At 43.8% G+C, this 24,057-nt stretch overlaps 2 pseudogenes; one reads left to right on the forward strand and one right to left on the reverse strand.

Annotated features, from left to right (window-relative positions):
- Positions 1 to 733: 733 nt before the first annotated feature.
- On the reverse strand, positions 734 to 23,802 carry LOC149970306 (SH2 domain-containing adapter protein F-like; annotated as a pseudogene).
- LOC149970307 (uncharacterized) lies at positions 8,822 to 10,047 on the forward strand (annotated as a pseudogene).
- Positions 23,803 to 24,057: the final 255 nt, after the last annotated feature.

Below are 24,057 nucleotides of genomic sequence, written 5' to 3' on the forward strand. Positions count from 1 at the left end.
TAAAATCAGGCACAGATCAAACATCAGATTATTTTTCGCCAAATATCTCACCAATTTGCATGGGAAATTAACATGGGATCTGATGACACATTTTCAGCCATATTCCTTAGCGACGTCATCTATATTTGTTTATCAGTAGTTTACACATAGAAAACTCCATCAGCATTCAACAACGTCTTAACTTGTTGATGCTCAGTCCTACAGTCGCTGACTGTAGGCAAATTGGCCATGGTCAGGGTTTTACAGTGACAGACCACAAAAATCTAACCAGTCAAATCAGTGCTCAATCAACAATTACAGTAATGATGTAGAGATCATTTGAGGTAAAAACCAGCATACATGTGGGTACTTGAAGACTTGGAGCCTGTCGTTTAATGTAATAATCAAGGGATATACAACCCCATAGGGAGACATTAGCCTAACCCATGGCACATTGCATTATGAATCACTCAATAGTTCACAGTGCAGGTAGAACACATAGTCACACAATTGTCACAGTTCACATTACAGTAGATAAGACGAGGAAAATTGGGTGAAGGGAGGATATTTCTCCTCTATATAAAAACATAAGGCTAAGAGCAACGACTTAAATGTTTACTGTGAGTGTAGACATGAAGTAGTCTTTGTAAAGTGTTGTATAGTCAATAACGTTAGTCTTTGTCCTATACAGCAGTTGTGGTTCTCCACAGGGATAGGTCCAGTTGGTGCAGTGAGCCAGCACATCCACCAGAGGGTAAGGGAGTCCATTTACTGTTTTTCTTATCAAACAGCACAAGCTTGATCCCTTTGCAGCTTGATCAATTTCATGACAAATTATGATGAATGATCTTGTATTCTCTACACTGCTTTGAATTGAGAGTAGAATGTAGTCTGAATTTCTAACTGGCTGGGCTCTGACTAATTTGATAATTCATTTCTGCCCCGTTTGTACAGTCAAGGCATGGGTTGAGTATCTCCCAAGCTCACATGCAAAACAGTAGCCTGTGCATTTTGAATTAATTGCATATGACAGGTGAGGGAATGATAGTACAGCATGAGCAATTGCTCCTGGACCCAGGTCTCTGAACTTATCTGTCTTCTGTTTATCCAGGAGAAAATAAGACTGAAAAGAAACTGGTAAAGATATGGAGTAAAATAATATGAAAGAGGGAGGGGCAAAAGAGTGAATGGATAATAGATGAAGAGATACGTTTAGAGTTTTTGTAGGCCGGCATTTCGTTGGACATGTTCGTTAAGGATGATATCAGGCAGATACAGAGACATGGGGTTGTCGGGGTACATCGGAGTATGGTAGGGGGTGGAGTCAGTGAGGGCATGCAAGGGGTGTAGCAGGGTCATGTGCTCGGCCTCATTGAAAGGCAGCCGCTGAGTGAGGTAGAGGTGCACCCCCTCTGGAATGCTGGGTAACACACAGCTGCTCTGGTCCAGCGTGTAGCCATTCTCCTTAGTCTGGGCTACGAGGATGTGAACACAGCCCTGGCTTGTCCTGAGACAGAAGGATCTTAAAAAGGTAGAGCGGTGAAAAAGGATTAATAAAAAAAAACTAACATTTTCATATATGCCTGTGTCAATGTAAGTAGTCCGGTGGACATTTGATTAATTGTTCAGCAGTCTTATGACTTGGGGGTAGAAGCTGTTGAGGAGCCTTTTGGTCCTAGACTTGGCGCTCCGGTACTGCTTACCATGCGGCAGCAGCGAAAATAGTCAATGACTTGAGTATCTTACAATTTTGGGGATTTCCTCTGACATCGCCTAGTATATAGCTCCTGGATGGAAGGAAGCTTGGCCCCAGTGATGTACAGGGCCGTATGCATTACCCTTTGTAGCACCTTATGATCAGATACCGAGCAGTTCCCATACCAGGTGGTGATGCAACCGCCGGTCAGGATGCTCTCGATGGTGCAGCTGTAGAACTTTCTGGGAGGATCTGGGGACCCATGCCAAATATTTTCAGTCTCCTGAGGGGAAAAAGGTGTTGTTGTGCCCTCTTGATGACTGTCTTGGTATGTTTGGATCATGATAGCTCCTTGGTGATGTGGACACCAAGGAACTTGAAACTCTCGACCTGCTCCACTACAGCCCCGTAAATGTTAATGGGGGCCTGTTCGGCCTCCCTTTTCCTGTAGTCCACGATCAGCTCCCTTGTCTTGCTCACATTGTGGGAGCCCTATAGGCTGTCTCATTGTTGTCGGTGATCAGGCCCACTGTTGTGTCGTCAGCAAACCTAATGATGGAGTTGGAGTTGTGTTTGGCCACACAGCCGTGGGTAAACAGGGAGTACAGGAGGGGACTAAGTACACACCCCTGAGGGGCCCCAGTGTTGAGGATCAGCATGGCAGACGTGTTGTTGCCTACCCTTACCACCTGGGGACAGCCTGTCAGGAAGTCCAGGATCCAGTTGCAGAGGGAGGTGTTTAGTCCCTGGGTCCTTAGCTTAGTAAGGGGCTTTGTGGGCTCTATGGTGTTGAACGCTGAGCTGTAGTCAATGAACAGCATTCTCACATAGATGTTATTTTTGTCCAGGTGGGAAAGGGCAGTGTGGAGTGCGATTGAGATTGCATCATCTGTGGATCTGTTGGGGTGGTATGCGAATTGGAGTGGGTCTAGGGTATCCGGGAGGATGCTGTTGATGTGAGCCATGACCAGCCTTTCAAAGCACTTCATGGCTACCGACGCGTGCTGCCGAGTGCTACGGGTCGGATATCATTTAGGCAGGTTACCTTTGCTTCCTTGGGCACAGGGATGATGGTGGTCTACTTGAAACATGTAGGTATTACAGACTCGGTCAGGGAGAGGTTGAACATGTCAGTGCAGACACTGCCAGTTGGTCCGCGCATGCTTTGAGTACACGTCCTGATAATCCGTCTGGCCCCGCGGCTTTGTGAATGTTGACCTGTTTAAAGGTCTTGCTCACATCGGCTACCGAGACCGTTATGACACAGTCGTCCAGAATAGCTGGTGCTCTCATGCATGCTTCAGTGTTGCTTACCCCGAAGCGAGCATAAAAGGCATTTAGCTCGTCTGGTCACTGGGCAGCTCGCATCTGGGTTTCCCTTTGTAGTCCGTAATAGTTGTCAAGCGCTGCCACATCCGACGAGGGTCAGAGCCGGTATAGTAGGATTCAATCTTCATCCTGTATTTGCTTGTTTGGTGGTTCATCTGAGGGCATAGCGGGATTATAAGCATAAGAAAGTGTCCTTTTACACTAAGGTTACATATTATGAATTGTGTGGAATAGCAAGCCAAATTAGCATAAAGAGGTCCTATGCATGGCAATGTACTTTTCTTTTTCTTTTTTTTCACATTATGTATGGTATCAGCTCTAAAGAGAATGAACAGGTGTACTAGTGATGAGTATACTCACCTGAGAGCAATGGAGTGTTTGCTGGTTCCTGATACACTGTTCCTCACCAGGAAACTGGTCTCTTTGCAGGAATGGAGCTGAGACTGCCTCCTGACGTGTTACACAGCCATGGTACCAGTTAGAGCAACCGAGGGACAGAGGCAAGGGGTCTGAAATTAGAGGACTGGAGGAGAGTCTCATGAGCACATGAAGCTAACAAAGTACAAAGGCCTTACAAAATAGTAGATGAAGTGGTTCACTAATATCAACAGAATATCTGAAAAACAAATGGTAAGTTTGCAAGGAATAGGGGAGAGTGGGGTAAGTTGAGCCAAAGGGTTGGTTGAGCTCAATGACTGTATATATGAATGGACAAAGCCATCAATCACGTGACACCATTCATTCCAACAGCAAATTAATTTGGTTAACATGGAGTCTCATGGAGACATAACATGCGCAGTTTAAGCTACTCCAAGAAGTAACGTTACAGGCTAGCTCAGGGCTGCCCCTTCTCATTGAGTGACTCAAGTTGAAGGCCAACCGGGGTACTGCAGGCTGCCATGAGCAACTAAATTATCCTTATTAAAACTTCTTCTGTGTGCATTTTTTTAAACAGTCGGTTTAATGACATATCTGGTTAATTAGAAGCAATTATTGGTACCATGACAGTCTTCAAAAAATTTTTTAGAAGATTGACCACGAAGATTGCAATTTTTCCATTCACGATGTTTGTGGAATCCTGTTTTCTGGCTAAAATGCCTGCAGTACCTCGGCATTGCTCAACTTGTTGTACCACCAGTTGTTTCTAGGAAAACATACACAAAATGTATCATGTGACCAAATATTTAGGAAGAGGTCATCATTTCATGTAGTCTGTGAAGGAAGAAGCGACATGGAAAAAATTGGTAAGTAAGTCCTCCCCAAAAATATTTTCACAAAGTAGAAAGAATGTATTGTATCTAAACCAAAGTATATAGTTTTAAGATTGTTTTATACATCACTTGGGGTCTCTATAAGCTACAATATCAAGTTTTTAACCTATCATTAAAGTGCATCATTGTAGCTGTGTGTGCTAATATAGTCAAAATGCCTTGGGGTAAGTTTAGCCAATGGCCACCATACCCCATACAAATGATGATTACATTCTGTTATGTTTATGCATAATACGTATAGTATTTTTGCAATGTGTCATGCATATGTACTGAAAATGGTTATCTCCCATTGAGGTTCATGAGAGAGGAGTCAAGGAAGTGAGAGAAGGGATGAAGTCCATTTGAGCAGTAATAAGGGATGACATTTTTTTTACTGAATGACACTGAAGAGATATATTGACAAAGAAGAAAATTGGCATGTACCTGTGCGAAAGAGAAGCTATGATAGAGTAGCAGAGGCACAGAAGGTCTTATCTGATGACATGGAGTCTGAGCTTGCTAAAGATATCAAGAATCTCGCAGACCAGTTTCCTTAGTAGCCTCAAAATGCAGAGAATTTGCCTACGAATTGGCACATCGAAACAACATCCCTGTCTCAGACAAGTGGTCAAGAAATGGAAGGGTAAGTGATATTGAACAGAGAGATTATGTCTGAGGCATACATTAAAGTTATACAATATACCGCAACCCCATTCCATTAATTAAACTTTAATATTGCAGCACTATCACTCACTGTCACAGGACACCATCACCCACTTATCCCAAGGCAGCTCAATTTACCCCAGGGCAAGTTGTGCCAAGAGACCACTTTTTTTGGACAAGCTATGTTTTTCAAAACTGTTATGTTTACATTAATTCTGATTATTTCCAGGGATACACAACATCTTGAAATACAGTACCAGTCAAAAGTTTGGACACATCTACTAATTCAAGGGTTTTTCTTTATTTTTACTATTTTCTACATTGTAGAATAATAGTGAAAACATCAAAACTATGAAATAACACATATGGAATCATGCAGTAACCAAAAAACAAATAAAAATATTTTTTGTATTTGAGAATCTTCAGTAGCCAGCCTTTGTCTTGATGACAGCTTTGCACACTCTTGGCACACTCTTGGCACACCTCAGGGCTGATGTTGGGCGTGTAGGAGAGGGAGGGCGAGAGGGTGGGAGAGGATTTCAGGATCTTCTTGTTCAGTAGGTCATGTCTCTTGTCTAGACTATAGTACCAGGCCATGCCTTGACAATCTGTTCCTTCTTCCACTCCCAGGGCAGCTTGTACTCACCAGGGGGCCCGGGGGTCTAACTCTGGCCTGGTGACCGGCGTCTTCATGCTCCCATCGTCATGAAGAATCTGGCCATGCTCCCTTCTGTCCATGCTCCCTTCGTCGCCGGCATAGAACACATTGTAGATCTTCAGCAGGTCCTTGGAACCCCTCCGTCTGATCTCTGTGAAAAAAAAGCAGTGACTCCTGTTAAGGCTTCTGCCTGCTTCGATGGTGCCTTGCCAAACTCCCTTAAAAGACCTTCACTTGGCCTCCCGGGTGGCACAGTGGTCTAAGGCTCTGCATCGCAGTGCTAGTTGTGCTGCCAGAGATTCTGGGTTCGAGACCAGGCTCTGTCAGCTGGCTGCGACCGGGAGGCCCATGGGGCGGTGCACAATTGGCCCAGCGTCGTCCGGGTTAGGGAAGGTTTGGCTGGCAGGGATATCCTGTGGCGGGCTGGGTGCAGTGCACGCTGACCAGGTCGCCAGGTGTACGGTGTTTCCTCTGACACATTGGTGCGGCTGGCTTCTGGGTTGGATGTGCATTGTGTCAAGAAGCAGTGCGGCTTGGTTGGGTTGTGTTTCGGAGGACGCATGGCTCTCGACCTTTGGCTCTCCAGAGTTTGTACGGGAGTTGCAGTGATGAGACAAGACTGTAACTACTAGCAATTGGATACCACAAAGGGGTAAAATAAAAGACCTTCACTTAAAAATTGAAAAAGCAGCATTAGTACTGTTTGTCCATCTTCAGACATCATAGCCAGTATATACTTAGTCAGAAGGTAGCCTAGTGGTTAGAGCGTTGGGCCAGTAACCTGAAAGGTTGCTAGATCGAATTCCCGTAAAAATCTGTCATTCTGCTTCTGAACAAGGCAGTTAGCCCACTGTTCCGAGGCTGTCATTGTAAATAAGAATTTGTTCTAGTTAAATAAAAGTTCAGAATAAAAAAATAATAATTTTGTTTACCAATGACCAACGAAGGGGTCATTGGTAACTTCTGCTCCGAACTTCGGGTTGACTTGAGAAAAAATGTTTTGTGCACGAACAACCGAAAAAAAACCTTGCCTGAGACCAAAACTAACAAAAACGTTGTCATAATATATGCATAAACTGTTCCCAGCTGTTTCAGATAGGAAGCATGTGGGAATACACCAGAATTATAGATGGCAGAATGCCTCTGACCAGAATATTGGCCACCATTTTCTGTTAATTGTCAGACGATTCTACATGTTGAATCAGTCCAAAGAGACACCCTTCACCGGCACCCAGCAGATGGTGGATGTAACACACTGCAGCGATAGGATGGCCACCTGCTGCTTTTAGTCATTCATCATCGCGGTGTGTCTGACCCACCATTTCAGGCAACAGTTATAGCTACCATTCCCAGACAACTGATCCTAGGCCTGCATAGTCCTCAAGAATGGTCACCTGAAGTAAAGGAGCATAGCAAAATGAATAGGCATGATGATTACTACAAGATTCTGGGCTGGTTTCCCGGACACAGATTAAGCCTAGTCCTAGATTTAAAAACGATTTCAATGGAGATTCTCGATTGAGCGTGCTTTTAAGTTCAAGACTAGTCTTAATCTGTGCCCACAAAGTAGAAGTATGATTCACTAGCGGGAAAGAAAGAAGTGAGATGGCATGGGGTTTTTGGTGACCATACCCAATATATTACCTAATTTTCCTTGCTTCCAAAGAGATGTTGTTTAAAATATATAATCAGTGATACAAAGAGAGTATGGGTGATGTTTTTATTTAAACTGTAAATCTGTTAACATGTCTGTATGCCCACCATCTCTGCCATCTCTCCTAAGCTAGTAAAACTGACTATCCTACCGATCCTCGACTTCGGCGATGTCATCTACAAAATAGCTTTCAATACTCTACTCAGCAAATTGGATGTAGTCTATCACAGTGCCATCCATTTTGTTACCAAAGCGCCTTATACCACCCACCACTGCGACCTGTATGCTCTAGTCGGCTGGCCCTCGCTACATATTCGTCGCCAGACCCACTGGCTCCAGGTCATCTATAAGTCTATGCTAGGTAAAGCTCTGCCTTATCTCAGCTCACTGGTCATGATAACAACACCCACCCGTAGAACGCACTCCAGCAGGTATATTTCACTGGTCACACCCAAAGCCAATTCCTCCTTTGGCCACCTTTCCTTCCAGTTTTCTGCTGTCAGTGACTGGAACGAACTGCAAAAATCAGTGAAGCTGGAGACTCATATCTCCCTCATTAACTTTAAACATCAGCTATCTGAGCAGCTAACCGATCGCTGCAGCTGTACATAGTCCATCTGTAAATTGCCCACCCAATCTACCTACAGTACATCATCCCCCAAATAGTTTTTATTTACTTTGCTGCTTTTTAGCACACCAGTAGCACTACTTACACACCATCATCTGCTCATCTATCACTCCAGTGTTAATCTGCTAAATTGTTATTACTTTGCTACTATGGCCTACTTATTGCCTTACCTCCTCATGCTATTTGCACACACTGTATATAGACTTTCTTTTTAAAAATTGTGTTATTGACTGTACGCTTGTTTATTCCATGTGTAACTCTGTTGTTGTTTCTGTCGCACTGCTTTGCTTTATCTTGGCCAGGTCGCAGTTGTAAATGAGAACTTGTTCTCAACCAGCTTACCTGGTTAAATAAAGGTGAAATAAAAAAAATAAAAAATAAAAAAATGAGCTCAACTCTGGTGGTATAAAAGCCCAGTTAAGTTCTGCACTGCGAGGGTCAGACCTGTTGAATGGGCAAATCTTCATCTATGGGCGCATCTGTAGTTTTAAGGATAAAAATGAATATGCAGATGTTTTAACCTGCTCACTCAAACTGAATTATACTTTACTTTAGGAGCATTATTACAATGCAGCAGATGGGAGTGGATATCTAGCATGGAGATTGAAATTTGTTATAAGGGAAGCATCAGAAGACCATGCGTCAGTCACTGACGTGTAAGTGATTTTCATTGTAGTTAGTCTCATTCATGACACATGACCAGAGAATAATTGTATGTAAACATCTGTATAAGCAAGTGTTTCTTAGTCTCTTACTCTTTTAGTATTTCTTAGTATTACTTTTGTTTCTGAGTCAAAGAAATCCTACTTTTCATCTGGTGACATAACTGCATGCATGGCCATCCTTGCAGTTTCCGAGCCTTGTTTTTTATATCTGATGACACAATATTGTATACTTGTATAGAGCAGACAAACCCAGTAACTGTAAAAGTTTCACCATGTTACAGGTGGTCCAAATGCTGATAGAGACCCCTTCAGAGAGGAAAACTGTCCAACAACAGAAAGCCTGTGTTGTGAGGCCATTACACTGATGAAGCATACAGCTGATGAAGCAATTGTAAAAGAGAATATGAAGCAGGCATTCGCCTATCGCCAAAAGATGGTTCATGACCCAGTGAAGTCCTCTGAAATATTCACAGCGTTTCCAAGACTCCAAGACATAGCAGGAATGGTATGTGGCTCTTCGACTGCCTTGCCTTGAAACTGTCAGGCTAATTGTTTTATTTTCTACAACAGTCTGATTAGGACTGTGATATATTACATGACGATAGTGCCACACCATAATGTTTACTGTTGGGTCTTGACTTATTCCATCTTGTCTGCAGATTGAGCAAGATTTTAGTCTGATGTTTGGTGATGCAACCTCTGCAAAGCTCCTGGAGAAGTGGCCTACTCTCTACAAGCAGAAAGTCATTGACCAAAACCGTGGCCTCACACAGACAGGCAACCTGCAAGACCTGGTTCAAAATGCTGAATCCGCAACAGAAGTGGAAAATGGTATGCTGGAATAAAAGTATTATACTAATGGAAGGGAGCATTGTTTTTGAACGCAAAATGGAATGATGTAACTTTCAGTGAAAATTTCTACTTTCAGGATGGGACAGTGACATGTCCATTTTGGTCCTTGTCCACCTTCTCCCACCGTCACCTCATGGCCGCCAGAGACCAGGAAAAATCTCAGCCAGACACGCCAGTGATCACATTGTGAAGTTTATCAAGGTGAGGTTACAGTTGACTGTTCTGTCCCCATTCCTAATCCTAATAACTGCTTTTAATAATATGGACAAATCATGGTAAGATCATGTGTAGCTGTAATTTACATTTTCACAAACTGTTTGCAAACAGTGATTTATTTTAATAGCACACTAATGAATTTATTGTGTCACAGACTGGGACCAGCATCCAGGGGCATCTGGAGAGCGTCATGGAAAGCCTTCAACCCGATCTGCTTGCTGTGGGGACCCAGAGGAGTGGGATTCACAAGTACTTCATTGTGATTGACAAACATGCAATACCTTGTAAGTCACCAGACTCTCTTACCTGTTTTGATAATTTTGTCTTTGGTACCTCGTACAACCAGGATCTGGAAAATGTGTAAAACTTCTTGCAAACCACAATTTATGAAATTGATGTTGATACCACTAAGGTTAATCCTAGGGTTGCAGAGTTGAGGTCTCGGATGCTGCATTGAGTTACTAAAAGTTTTGAAGTTGCAAAGGGTTAAAACACAGCATAGGAAATAACCTTTTTCATTTCACACAACGTTTTCATATCATTCATCTAAAATGTTGTCTTTTGCTTGCAAAAGCCCCCAGGGTAATGCTAATTCCTTGACAAAATACTTGAAGTTGGGCCACGGACTTTGTCCAGGAAAGACACCTCATCTTAAAATGAGGTCAGGCTGGTTGTTCACAAGTTTATGGCACTTTTTCTGGGTTCAGAAAGCATCTTTATAAAGCACATGAACCTAGTTCTGATCATGGTGAAGGCCCCTCTACAGCTGAATATGTAGCACTAAGTAATTTTGATGACTTGCCATCAACAAGTTCCCCTTCTGACTCAGTCCTTGTCAAAAAGAGTCTTGTATACAGATGAGCTGCAACCATAGCTGAACTTAAAGTGGCAGGTGTTGGTGAAACAACCATTAACTCTTTGGTCATTTCCATGGAAATGATGATATTCATATTCAAGCTAAAGAAGCTGTGAAGAAATGTCTGTTTATACAGGAGCCTATTAAAAGTGACATTGAGTGTAAAATTAATTAGTGTTTTGAAAAAATAAATCCTTTTGGTGTATTAAATTCTGAAAGTAAGAGAAGGCAGTATTTTACAGAAAAGTGGGGAAGTGTAGACCCAGTTGAGTACGTTCTTGGTACAAGATTTGATTCACAACGCAATCGGACTACTAGAGGCTATGATCAAATTGTTGTCACTGATACATTAGTTTACATCCCAATTTTGAAAACATTACAGTTTATTTACAAACACCCTAATATAAAGGAGATGATGCAGACTGATTCCAGTTCAAGAAGACTTTATAACTAATGTGATGGAGATCTGTTCAAGAGCCATGCTCTATTTTCAAAACAGAAGCATGCAATTCAGATACAGCTTTTCTATGATGATTTTGAAACTGCAAATGCTCTTGGATCAAAACGGGGTATACATAAATTAGGAGCAATCTATTTCACCTTACGGAATTTTTCTCCAAAGTTCAACTCATTTTTGCTTAATATTCGTTGCTTTAGACCTTAAAACATATGGCTTTTCGAAAATACTTGATCCAATTGTGTGGGATATTAAATGACTTGAGAGGGATAGAATTATGGTCCCCTTGTATGATAGACCAGTGTTTGGAACTATTGTCCAATCCCCTGTTACAGGTGACAAACTTCATCTTCACTGTTTATTTGGTTTTGTTGAGTCATTCAGTGCCAGATATTGTTACCGCTTTCGTCTTGCTGAGAAAGAGGACTTTCAGACTGAATTTGATGAAGATTCACCTAAGATAGTTATGCGAACTCGAGCACCTCATGCAGAACACTGCCAAAAAAAGGAGACAAATCGCAGTCTTCCCTATGTGATGGGTGATAAACGTTCTTACATTCTAAACTCCTTGCAGTACTTCAATACATGTGAAAATTTCTCTGTCGATATTATGTGTGATATCTTGGCGGGAGTAGCACAATATGAAATTAAACTGTTAATACTGCACTTGATAGACAAGTACACAACATCAAATGAAATAGACAGGAGAATAAAGAGCTTTAACTATGGTTACATAGAGCAAAACAACAAACATGAAGTTAGGAGAGGACTCTAATGACTTGGGGTTAAATGCTATCCAGTCCTGGTGTTTACTTCGCAATCTACCACTTATCTTCAGAGACTTAGTTTGTCCAAATGATCTACACTGGTATTCACTGTTGCTTCAGATAGTACACATTGTATTTTCTCCAATTATATCAAAGGGTATTACAATTTTTTTGAAACACTTAATCGCAGAACACCACAGGTTATTCAAGCAATTGTTTCCAAAAAAGAGGCTGCTATCGAAGCATCATTTTATGGTGCATTACCCCACATGTATGCTTAAAATTGGACCTGTTTTGCATAGCTGGTGCATGCGCTATGAAGCAAAGCATAATTTCTTTAAAAAACAATTAAAAAGCTTCAATAATGTAACTAAAACATTGGCAAAAAACACCAAAGTCAAAAAGCATACAGTTGGCAGACATTTGACACCAACAGAGTCATGGTCAGTCGGGCCGTGAGAAGGTGTTCGCCCTTGTCTCGTGCCTCTCGGGGAAAGCCCTGGAGTGGGCCAACGCCATGTGGGGAGAAGGAGATGCCGCGCTGGACCATTTCGAGGATTTCACCCGCCCGAGGGTAGAGCGGCGGGTGAACGCCTTTTCCATCTGAGGCAGGGGACGAGGACCGCCCAGGAGTGCGCGATGGACTTTAGGACCCTGGCCGCCTGTGCGGGATGGCACGACAGGGCCCTGATCGACCACTATCGCTGCAGTTAGTGTGAGGATGTCGAGAGTTGGCCTGCAGGGACACCACCCTCACCTTTGACCAGCTGGTGGACCTGTCCATTCGGCTGGATGACCTGCTGGCTACCCGCAGACGTCCAGAGCGGGGTCTGTCGGTTCCATCCCCCAGCACCATCGCTCCGATGCCCATGGAGTTGGAAGGTGCTCAGGGAGACCGTAGGAGTTTCCATCTCGTGCACCATCTGTGGCCGCAGAGGTCACACTGCCGGTCGGTGCCGGGTTGGTCCCTCTGGGGATCGAGGCAGCAGGCAGGGCACTCTGACATCACCCCAGGTGAGAAGGCACCATTCTCACCCAGAGCCCTCTGTTGCACACATGCTTTTGTTTGTTACTTTTCCTGAGTTTTCCCCGCATTCCCAGCATAAGGTGCTCGTCGATACAGGCGCAGCTGGGAATTTTATAGACAGATCTGTAGTTTTTAAAATTTTTATAGACATTTGCCTGTAGTTTAGGGATCCCCATCGTTCCAGTGGCTATGCCCTTCCCAGTTCACGCCTTAGACAGTCGACCATTAGGATCAGGGTTGATTAGGGAGGGCACCGCTCCTCTGGGTATAGTGACGCAGGGGGGTCACAATGAGAGAATCAGACTCTTCCTCATTGACTCTCCTGTGTTACCCGTGGTGCTAGGCCTACCCTGGTTAGCTTGTCATGACCCCACTGTTCCATGGCAACGGAGGGCCCTCACGGGGTGGTTGCGAGAGTTCTTGGGGAGGTGTTTAGGGGTTTCCGTGGGTGCTACTATGGTGGAAAGTCCAGACCAGGTCTCCACCGTGCACATTTCTCCCGAATATGCCGATTTGGCTCTCACCTTCTCCAAAAAGAAGGCGACTCAATTACCACCCCATCGACCATGGGATTGTGCGATAAATCTTCTGATAGACACCGCACTTCCCAGGAGTCACATGTATCCCCTGTCACAGGCGGAGACGGCGGCTATGGAAGCATATGTCTCCGAATCCCTGCATCAGGGGTACATTCGGTCCTCCACTTCACCTGCCTCCTTGAGTTTCTTTTTTTGTGAAGAAGAAGGAGGGAGGTCTGCGCCCGTGTATTGACTATCGAGGCCTTAATCATATCACTGTGAGGTACAGTTACCCGCTACCTCTGATCGCCACAACGATTGAGTCAATGCACAGGGCATGCTTCTTCACCAAACTAGATCTCAGGAGCGCGTACAACCTGGTGCGTATCCGGGAGGGAGACGAGTGGAAGATGGCGTTCAGTACTACCTCAGGGCATTATGAGTTCCTCGTCATGCCGTACGGGTTGATGAATGCTCCATCAGTCTTCCAATCCTTTGTAGACAAGATTTTCAGGGACCTGCACGGGCAGGGTGTAGTGGTGTATATTGATGACATTCTGATATACTCCACTGCACACGCCGAGCATGTGTCCCTGGTACACAGGGTGCTTGGTCGACTGTTGGAGCATGACCTGCATGTCAAGGCTGAAAAATGCCTGTTCTTCCAACAGTCCGTCTCCTTCCTAGGGTACCGCATTTCTACCTCAGGGGTGGAGATGGAGAGTGACCGCATTTCAGCCGTGCGTAATTGGCCAACTCCCACCACGGTAAAGGAGGTGCAGCGGTTTCTAGGGTTTGCCAATTACTTCCGGAGGGTTATCTGGGGTTTTGGTCAGGTGGCGGCTCCCATTACCTCACTGCTGAAGGGAGGACCGGTACGTTTGCAGTGGTCGGGTGAGGCGGACAGGGCTTTTGGTCACCTGAGGGCTCTGTTTAACTTGGCTCCCGTGCTGGACCATCCGGATCCCTCTTTGGCATTCGTAGTGGAGGTGGACGCGTCCAAGGCTGGGATAGGAGCTGTGCTCTCTCAGCGCTTGGCTACGCCACCGAAGATCCGCCCCTGTGCTTTCTTCTCGAGGAAGCTCAGACCGGCGGAGCGAAACTATGACGTGGGAGATTGGGAGCTGTTGGCTGTCGTCAAGGCTTTGAAGGTGTGGAGACATTGGCTTGAAGGGGCTAAACACCCTTTTCTCATCTGGACTGACCACCGCAATCTGGAGTACATCCAGGCGGCAAGGAGACTGAACCCTCGCCAGGCAAGGTGGGCCATGTTTTTCACCCGTTTTGTTTTCACCCTTTCTCACAGACCAGGTTCCCAGAACGTGAAGGCAGACGCACTGTCCAGGCTGTATGACACAGAGGAGTGGCCCATGGATCCCACCCCCATACTCCCGGCCTCCTGCCTGGTGGCACCGGTCGTGTGGGAGCTGGACGCGGACATTGAGCAGGCGTTACGTGCATTGTCCGCTCCCCTCCAGTGTCCAGCTGGGCGTCTGCACATTCCGTCTGCTGTTCATAACTGGCTGATGTATTGGGCCCACACGTCACCCTCCTCTGGTCATCCAGGCATGCGCTGTCTGAGCGTGAAGTACTGGTGGCCCACTTTGGCTAAGGACGTGAGGGTTTATGTTTCCTCCTGCTCAGTGTGCGCCCAGTGTAAGGCTCCTAGGCACCTGCCCAGAGGTAAGCTACACCCCTTACCCGTTCCACAACGGCCATGGTCACATCTGTCGATCTATTTCCTGACCGATTTCCCCCCATCACAGGGAAACACCACGATCCTGGTTGTTGTGGATCGTTTCTCTAAGTCCTGCCGTCTCCTTTCTCTGCTCGGTCTCCCTACGGCCCTTCAGACTGCGGAGGCCTTGTTTACGCACGTCTTCCGGCACTACGGGGTGCCTGAGGATATAATGTCTGATCGGGGTCCCCAGTTCACGTCGAGGGTCTGGAGGGCGTTCTTGGAACATTTGGGGGTCTCGATCAGCCTTACCTTGGGTTTCCACCCCGTTACAAGTGGAAAGAGTTAACCAAGATATGGGTAGGTTTCTGAGGTCTTATTGCCAGGACCGGCCGGGAGAGTGGGCGGCGTTCGTGCCCTGGGTAGAAATGGGGGGGGGAGTACCTTGCATCCAATAGGGGTGAAAATGGGGGGGGGGGGGGGGGGGGGTTGAGAGGGAGATGGAAAGGAAGATAAAGAGACAGACAAGGAGTGGATACAATGAGATTCAGGAGTGGATTCACAGCTTCAACCGTTCCTTTGCTTTTCAGTGTCAACAGTATGAATGACACCACATGTTCTTTTTTGGTACGATTCCTGTTGCAACCTACTATTAAATCATGGCTTGCCTTAGTGTATCAAAAATCTGTTAATACAATAGTTATGCTTCATTCATCGAGTGATACTCATCAAAATTAAGTTTAGGTTCATACTTTGAATTTGCAGTCACTATACACCTCGGCCCTCATACAATAACTGCTATATAGGCCTATACCCCCATAATAAAACATAATGCAAGCTAAACAAACAAACAAATACAAATATATTATCAAATGTATTATTAGCATTTATCATTAGCCTCATATTGCCTCTAGAAATCTATTCTGGTCTCATAGACTAGACGCAACATAGTAAATGTACATCTGGGACACTAATTAGTATTATATGTTACGTTTGGTTAGTATCATATGTTACGTTTGGTATGGTTACAAAAGACAGAAAGTTACTTAAGGCAAAAATGAAAGGAGGGTGGTTGGTCAGGGTTTTGATCACACAGACTGAGATATGTTCCGGGTTGCCTCTGAGAATAACATTGATGTATACAGTGACTCGTTGACTGGCTTAATAACCTGATGACGGGTTAGGGTTCCCTTTTGGGAACGACCCCTCCCACGTTCAGCTGGAACGTGGCGCATGGAACGCAAAAATATTCTTAGAAATATTTAACCTCCACACATTAACAAGTCCAACACCTCAAATGAAAGATAAACACATTGTTCATCTACCCAGCATGTCAGATTTTTAAAATGTTTTACGGTGAAAACACACCACCGAAACGAAGACAAGAGGCAGCCATTTTGTCCCAGAAAATATAAAATTATAAAAGCAGGATTAAAAAATAAATCATTCACTAACCTTTTGAAAATCTTCATCAGATGACAGTAATAGGACATGTTACACAGTACATTTTTCTTTTTTTCAATAATATGCCATTTACAGTGCCTTGCAAAAGTATTCGGCCCCCTTGAACTTTGTGACCTTTTGCCACATTTCAGGCCTCAAACATAAAGATATAAAACTGTATTTTTTTGTGAAGAATCAACAACAAGTGGGACACAATCATGAAGTGGAACGACATTTATTGGATATTTCAAACTTTTTTAACAAATCAAAAACTGAAAAATTGGGCGTGCAAAATTATTCAGCCCCTTTACTTTCAGTGCAGCAAACTCTCTCCAGAAATTCAGTGAGGATCTCTGAATGATCCAATGTTGACCTAAATGACTAATGATGATAAATACAATCCACCTGTGTGTAATCAAGTCTCCGTATAAATGCACCTGCACTGTGATAGTCTCAGAGGTCCGTTAAAAGTGCAGAGAGCATCATGAAGAACAAGAAACACACCAGGCAGGTCCGAGATACTGTTGTGAAGAAGTTTAAAGCCGGATTTGGATACAAAAATATTTCCCAAGCTTTAAACATCCCGAGGAGCACTGTGCAAGCGATAATATTGAAATGGAAGGAGTATCAGACCACTGCAAATCTACCAAGACCTGGCCGTCCCTCTAAACTTTCAGCTCATACAAGGAGAAGACTGATCAGAGATGCAGCCAAGAGGCCCATGATCACTCTGGATGAACTGCAGAGATCTACAGCTGAGGTGGGAGACTCTGTCCATAGGACAACAATCAGTCGTATATTGCACAAATCTGGCCTTTATGGAAGAGTGGCAAGAAGAAAGCCATTTCTTAAAGATATCCATAAAAAGTGTTGTTTAAAGTTTGCCACAAGCCACCTGGGAGACACACCAAACATGTGGAAGAAGGTGCTCTGGTCAGATGAAACCAAAATTGAACTTTTTGGCAACAATGCAAAACGTTATGTTTGGCGTAAAAGCAACACAGCTGAACACACCATCCCCACTGTCAAACATGGTGGTGGCAGCATCATGGTTTGGGCCTGCTTTTCTTCAGCAGGGACAGGGAAGATGGTTAAAATTGATGGGAAGATGGATGGAGCCAAATACAGGACCATTCTGGAAGAAAACCTGATGGAGTCTGCAAAAGACCTGAGACTGGGACGGAGATTTGTCTTCCAACAAGACAATGATCCAAAACATAAAGCAAAATCTACAATGGAATGGTTCAAAAATAAACATATCCAGGTGTTAGAATGGCCAAGTCAAAGTCCAGACCTGAATCCAATCGAGAATCTGTGGAAAGAACTGAAAACTGCTGTTCACAATTGCTCTCCATCCAACCTCACTGAGCTTGAGCTGTTTTGCAAGGAGGAATGGGAAAAATGTTCAGTCTCTCGATGTGCAAAACTGATAGAGACATACCCCAAGCGACTTACAGCTGTAATCGCAGCAAAAGGTGGCGCTACAAAGTATTAACTTAAGGGGGCTGAATAATTTTGCATGCCCAATTTTTCAGTTTTTGATTTGTTAAAAAAGTTTAAAATATCCAAAAAGTATCGTTCCACTTCATGATTGTGTCCCACTTGTTGTTGATTCTTCACAAAAAAATACAGTTTTATATCTTTATGTTTGAAGCCTGAAATGTGGCAAAAGGTCGCAAAGTTCAAGGGGGCCGAATACTTTCGCAAGGCACTGTATATCCATAAATGTCCATTTACATTGAATTCATGTTCAGAAAATACTGAAAAATGTCAGCAGAAAATATAGGTAGCGCCGCAAGATAACGTAAATAGACATCATAAACTTTGACTAAATATACATGTTCTACATATAGTTAGAAAGATACACTGCTTCTTAATGCAATCGCTTTGTTACATTTCTTTTTAACGTTACAGAAATCGCTCACTATTCAATATTCTGAGACGGCGCTCAGCTATAAGCAATATTTCTCCGCTATGTTGGAGTCAACAGAAACACACAATTTCAGCATAAATATTCCCTTACCTTTGATGGTCTTCGTTCAGAATGTATTGGAAGGGTTCATACTTACCCAAAACATCGTTTGGTTTCAAGTCTTGTGTCTTTGTATTAGCATCTGCTAACAATATGAGCTGAAATGCACCCAAAATGTCCTCTGGTCCGGAAAAGTTGCGCATCAAAACTTCAAAATTACATATTATATGTCGACTAAACAGGTCAAACTAAGTGCAGAATCAAGCTTTAGGATGTTCTAAACGTACAAAACAATTTTCAATTCAACCGGTCATTGTTAGTTCTCCTCCGGAGTGCTGGAACAAAGGAATGGATGGGACCAATTCGCGCCCTAACGCACAGGTATTTTCTCGCTGCACTCACTCAATTCACTCCCATAGGGCCAAAACTCGCGGGATTTGAACGATTAAACGCTCTACTGAATGAGGACATCTAGTGGAAGACATAGAAAGTGTCCCCAGATCCATAGCTGGTTGGGAAGGGTGGGGGCGATCACGTCAAAGTTGCCCCAACTTTCACGATCCCCAAACTAGTTTTGGAATAATGCCTGCCCTGTGAGTTCTGCTATACTTACAGACATAATTCCAACGGTTTTAGAAGCTTTAGAGTGTTTTCTATCCAATAATAATTATTTATGCATATATTAGCAATTTTTGACAGATTTTTTTTCAGTTTACTATGGGCACGCAATTCCTCCAAAGGGGGCAGTATTCTGCCTAGCCTTAAGAGGTTTCAGAAAGTGCATAAAGGATGTTGTTCTCACTGTGATGATTAAAACCGTGGATAGATGGCAGCATTTGCACAAAACTGAAAGTGCGAACCACGGCAAGGTGACTGGGAACATGGACAACTACAAACAGTTCAGCTATGCCCTCCATAAGGCAATCAAACAGGCAAAACATTTCTGGCATGGACTCCAGACAATCAAAGATTATAAAGGGATAACCAGCCACGTCGCGGACACCTACGCCTTGCTCCCGGAAAAGCTAAACACCTCCTTCGAAAACATAGTGCCGCCAACGCGGGCCGCCGCCAACGCGGGCCACCTCCACTCATGAGGACTGTGAGCTCTCGTTCTTCGTGGCCAAAATAAGTAAGACATTTAAGCGTGTTAATCCCCTCAAGACTGTCGGCCCAGACAGCATTCCTAACCGTGTCGTCAGAGCATGTGCAGACCAGCTGGCTGGAGTGTTTACGGACATACAGTATCCAATCTCTCCCTTTCCCAGTCTGTTGTCCCCACTTGCTTCAAGATGTCCACCATTGTTCCTGTACCCAAGAAAGCGAAGGTAACTGAACTAAATGACTACCGCCCCATAGCACTCACTTCTATCATCATGAAGTGCTTTGAGACTAGTCAAGGATCATATCAGCTCCACCTTACCTGACACCCTAGACCCACTTTAATTTGCACACCGCCCCAATAGGTCCACAGACGGGGTCCACAGACGAGAGGCTAGTTAAGGATCATATTACCTCCACCTTACCTGACACTCTAGACTCAATACAAATTGCATACCGCCCCAACAGATCCACGGATGACACAGTCACCATCGCACTGCACACTGCCCTATCCCATCTGGACAAGAGGAATACCTATGTAAGAATGCTGTTCATCGACTACAGCTCAACCTTCAACACCATAGTGCCATCCAAGCTCATCACAAAGCTCGGGGCCCTGGGTCTGAACCTCGCCCTGTGCAACTGGGTGCTGGACTTCCTGATGGGCCAACCCAAAGTAGTGAAAGTAGGCAACAACACTCCCTGTCCACCCATGACTACGTAGCCAAGTTGCAGACAATACAACAGTCGTAGACCTGACTACCAACAACGATGAGAGGGTCCTGTAGAGTGTTGCCAGGAAAATAAACTCTTCCTCAATGTCAACAAAGCGAAAGAGCTGATCGTGGACTTCAGGAGACAGTAGATGGAGCACGCCCCCATCCATATAAATGGGGCTGCAGTGGAGAGTGTGAAAAGCTTCATGTTCCTTGGCATGCACATCACTGACAACCTGAAATGGTCCATCCACACAGACAGTGTGGTGAAGAAGGCACAAAAGCGCCTCTTAAACCTCAGGAGGCTGAAGAAATTTGACTTGGCCCCTAAGAACCTCACAAACTGCTACATATGCACCATTGAGAGCATTCTGTCGAGCTGTATCACCGCCTGGGATGACAACTGCACAGTCCGCAACCACAGGGCTCTCCAGAAGGTGGTGCGGTCAGCCCAACGCATCACCGGGGGCACACTGCCTGCCCTCCAGCACATCTACAGCACCCGGTATCACAGGAAGGCCAAGAAGATCATCAACGCCCTCATCCATCTGAGCCACGGCCTGTTCACCCCGCTACCATCTCGAAGGCGGAGACAGTACAGGTGCATCAAAGCTGGGACCGTGAGACTGAAAAACAGCTTCTATCTCCAGGCCATCAGGCTGTTAAATAGCCGGCCTGCGCCCAGTACCCTGCCATGAACTTTAGTCACTGTTACTAGCCTTTACTCAACTCTGCACCTTAGAGACTGCTGCACTATGTGCATAGCCATTGAACACTGGGTTCTTGAATAATGTTTACAACTGTTTTACCCATTTCATATGTATATACTGTATTCTAGTCAAGGCTCATCCTATATAACTACTGCTGTACACACATATATGGTCCATAATGTCTATAAACATCATTATATGCATATATATTTCTATTCCTGCCTCTGACGTAGTATTATTTAGACATTTCTTAATTCCTTTATTTTTATTTGTTGGATCTGCGTGTATTGTTTTGTATTGTTAGGCATTACTGCACTGTTAGAGTAAGGAACATAAGCATTTCGCTCCACCCGCGATAACATCTGCAAAATATGTGTACGCGACCAATACAATTTTATTTGATGGAAGAGCATATAACGCGTATGTCTAGCAACCCAAAGGTTGCGTGTTCGAATTTCATTACGGACAACTTTATCATTTTAGCTAACTTAACAACTACTTACTATTTTTTTGCTAATTTGCAACTACTTGGCATGTTAGCTAACCCTTCCCCTGGCCTTAACCTAACTCCTAACCGTAAACTTAATCCCTAACCCAACCCCTAGCCACCTAGCTAATGTTAGCCACAACAAATTGGAATCTGTGACATGTCCACGTATTGCAAATTTGAAACATGTTATACGAATTGCAATTCGTTACATGTCATTATTGGCATGTATTCATGGATGCCAATGGAAGCCAGAGTTCCCCAGAAAATTTACAACAACAAAAAAATACAGATACAGTGCCTTGCGAAGGTATTCGGCCCCCTTGAACTTTGCGACCTTTTTGCCACATTTCAGGCTTCAAACATAAAAATATAAAACTGTATTTTTTTGTGAAGAATCAACAACAAGTGGGACACATATGTTTATTTTTATTTTTGAACCATTCCATTGTAGATTTTGCTTTATGTTTTGGATCATTGTCTTGTTGGAAGACAAATCTCCGTCCCAGTCTCAGGTCTTTTGCAGACTCCATCAGGTTTTCTTCCAGAATGGTCCTGTATTTGGCTCCATCCATCTTCCCATCAATTTGAACCATCTTCCCTGTCCCTGCTGAAGAAAAGCATGCCCAAACCATGATGCTGCCACCACCATGTTTGACAGTGGGGATGGTGTGTTCAGTGTGATGAGCTGTGTTGCTTTTACGCCAAACATAACGTTTTGCATTGTTGCCAAAAAGTTCGATTTTGGTTTCATCTGACCAGAGCACCTTCTTCCACATGTTTGGTGTGTCTCCCAAGTGGCTTGTGGCAAACTTTAAACAACACTTTTTATGGATATCTTTAAGAAATGGCTTTCTTCTTGCCACTCTTCCATAAAGGCCAGATTTGTGCAATATACGACTGATTGTTGTCCTATGGACAGAGTCTCCCACCTCAGCTGTAGATCTCTGCAGTTCATCCAGAGTGATCATGGGCCTCTTGGCTGCATCTCTGATCAGTCTTCTCCTTGTATGAGCTGAAAGTTTAGAGGGACGGCCAGGTCTTGGTAGATTTGCAGTGGTCTGATACTCCTTCCATTTCAATATTATCGCTTGCACAGTGCTCCTTGGGATGTTTAAAGCTTGGGAAATCTTTTTGTATCCAAATCCGGCTTTAAACTTCTTCACAACAGTATCTCGGACCTGCCTGGTGTGTTCCTTGTTCTTCATGATGCTCTCTGCGCTTTTAACGGACCTCTGAGACTATCACAGTGCAGGTGCATTTATACGGAGACTTGATTACTCACAGGTGGATTGTATTTATCATCATTAGTCATTTAGGTCAACATTGGATCATTCAGAGATCCTCACTGAACTTCTAGAGAGAGTTTGCTGCACTGAAAGTAAAGGGGCTGAATAATTTTGCACGCCCAATTTTTCAGTTTTTGATTTGTTAAAATTTTTTGAAATATCCAATAAATATCGTTCCACTTCATGATTGTGTCCCACTTGTTGTTGATTCTTCACAAAAAAATACAGTTTTATATCTTTATGTTTGAAGCCTGAAATGTGGCAAAAGGTCGCAAAGTTCAAGGGGGCCGAATACTTTCGCAAGGCACTGTATATCTTTCTTCTCTGTTTCATAATTTTCCTTCAATTAGCAAGAGGCTGAACATATCCCACCAGAAAAAGCTAAACTGGAATTGTTCCATCTCATTGTGTTGTTGTCCTAAATTAGCCATGGATGGAGATAGGGATTTGGACTTGTGGTTTTATTTCATTCTCAGTACTTTTCTTTTCTGGCTTGGTTTCCCCAGTGATTTTACCCACTCACCGCTACTGCGTGTCATACAAATTGTAATTAGTAACATATCATACGAAATTGATGATGGACCACAAATGGACATCCACAAATTAATACATACCATATGATATACTAATATACTAAATATACTAAATGGAGGGAGAGAGATTTACGTGTACTAGGTTACCTCTACCCTTGAGTCCAGCATCACATCCTGTTGAGAATAGAATTAGCCTACAATTTCTAAAGTGCTTCAAAATGTCTTACCATCTCTGTTTTGAGTACCACTGGGCTGCTGTGGAAGTTCAGGTTCTTATCCTGCTTTTCCACTTTGATCAGACGACTGATCATTTGCAGAACCAGTACTTTTCAGTGGCCAGTGCTCATCAAAAACCGGTGACTCCGCTTTGGAATTGTGCCATTCCTTCCCAATTCTATGGCAGAATTTTGAGAATTGCTATCCACTTTGTGCGCTGGTTGCTTTGGTGCCAATGCCAACTCCCTGTCCAGGTTACCCCTTGATAGGGAGTGTGATTCTGAAGCAGAGAGGATCCTTTTGGTACCGTTCTTCAAATTGATGGGGAATTCTTTGAACCACTTTGCCATGATCTCTGTATAAAGCTAAAACTCTCTTTGGTCCAAAAACGATATGTACCATGCACTGTGCCAGCCCCAAAGACGCACATTTAGAAATCACAGTAGGCTATTCTGAAACAAAATACTTCCATTGCTTTAACACAAGGCTCTTTTTTTTAGATTCTCTGCATGTAGTCTAAAGCCTCCACTAGATAATATTTAAAACATTTTAAACAGAGGATATTGTTATTATAGCCAAATTGTCTAATTATAGGTTATAACAAATTCCAAATTAAATAGAATATGATTTTCATTTGATAATCAGATATAATATTGATTAGGCTAACGTAATCATCATGTTCAATTACATTTTCTAA

This window comes from Oncorhynchus mykiss, chromosome 30, assembly GCF_057628025.1.
Source record: "Oncorhynchus mykiss isolate SJ-2025 chromosome 30, ASM5762802v1, whole genome shotgun sequence".
In the NCBI taxonomy this organism is placed as follows: Eukaryota; Metazoa; Chordata; class Actinopteri; order Salmoniformes; family Salmonidae; genus Oncorhynchus; species Oncorhynchus mykiss.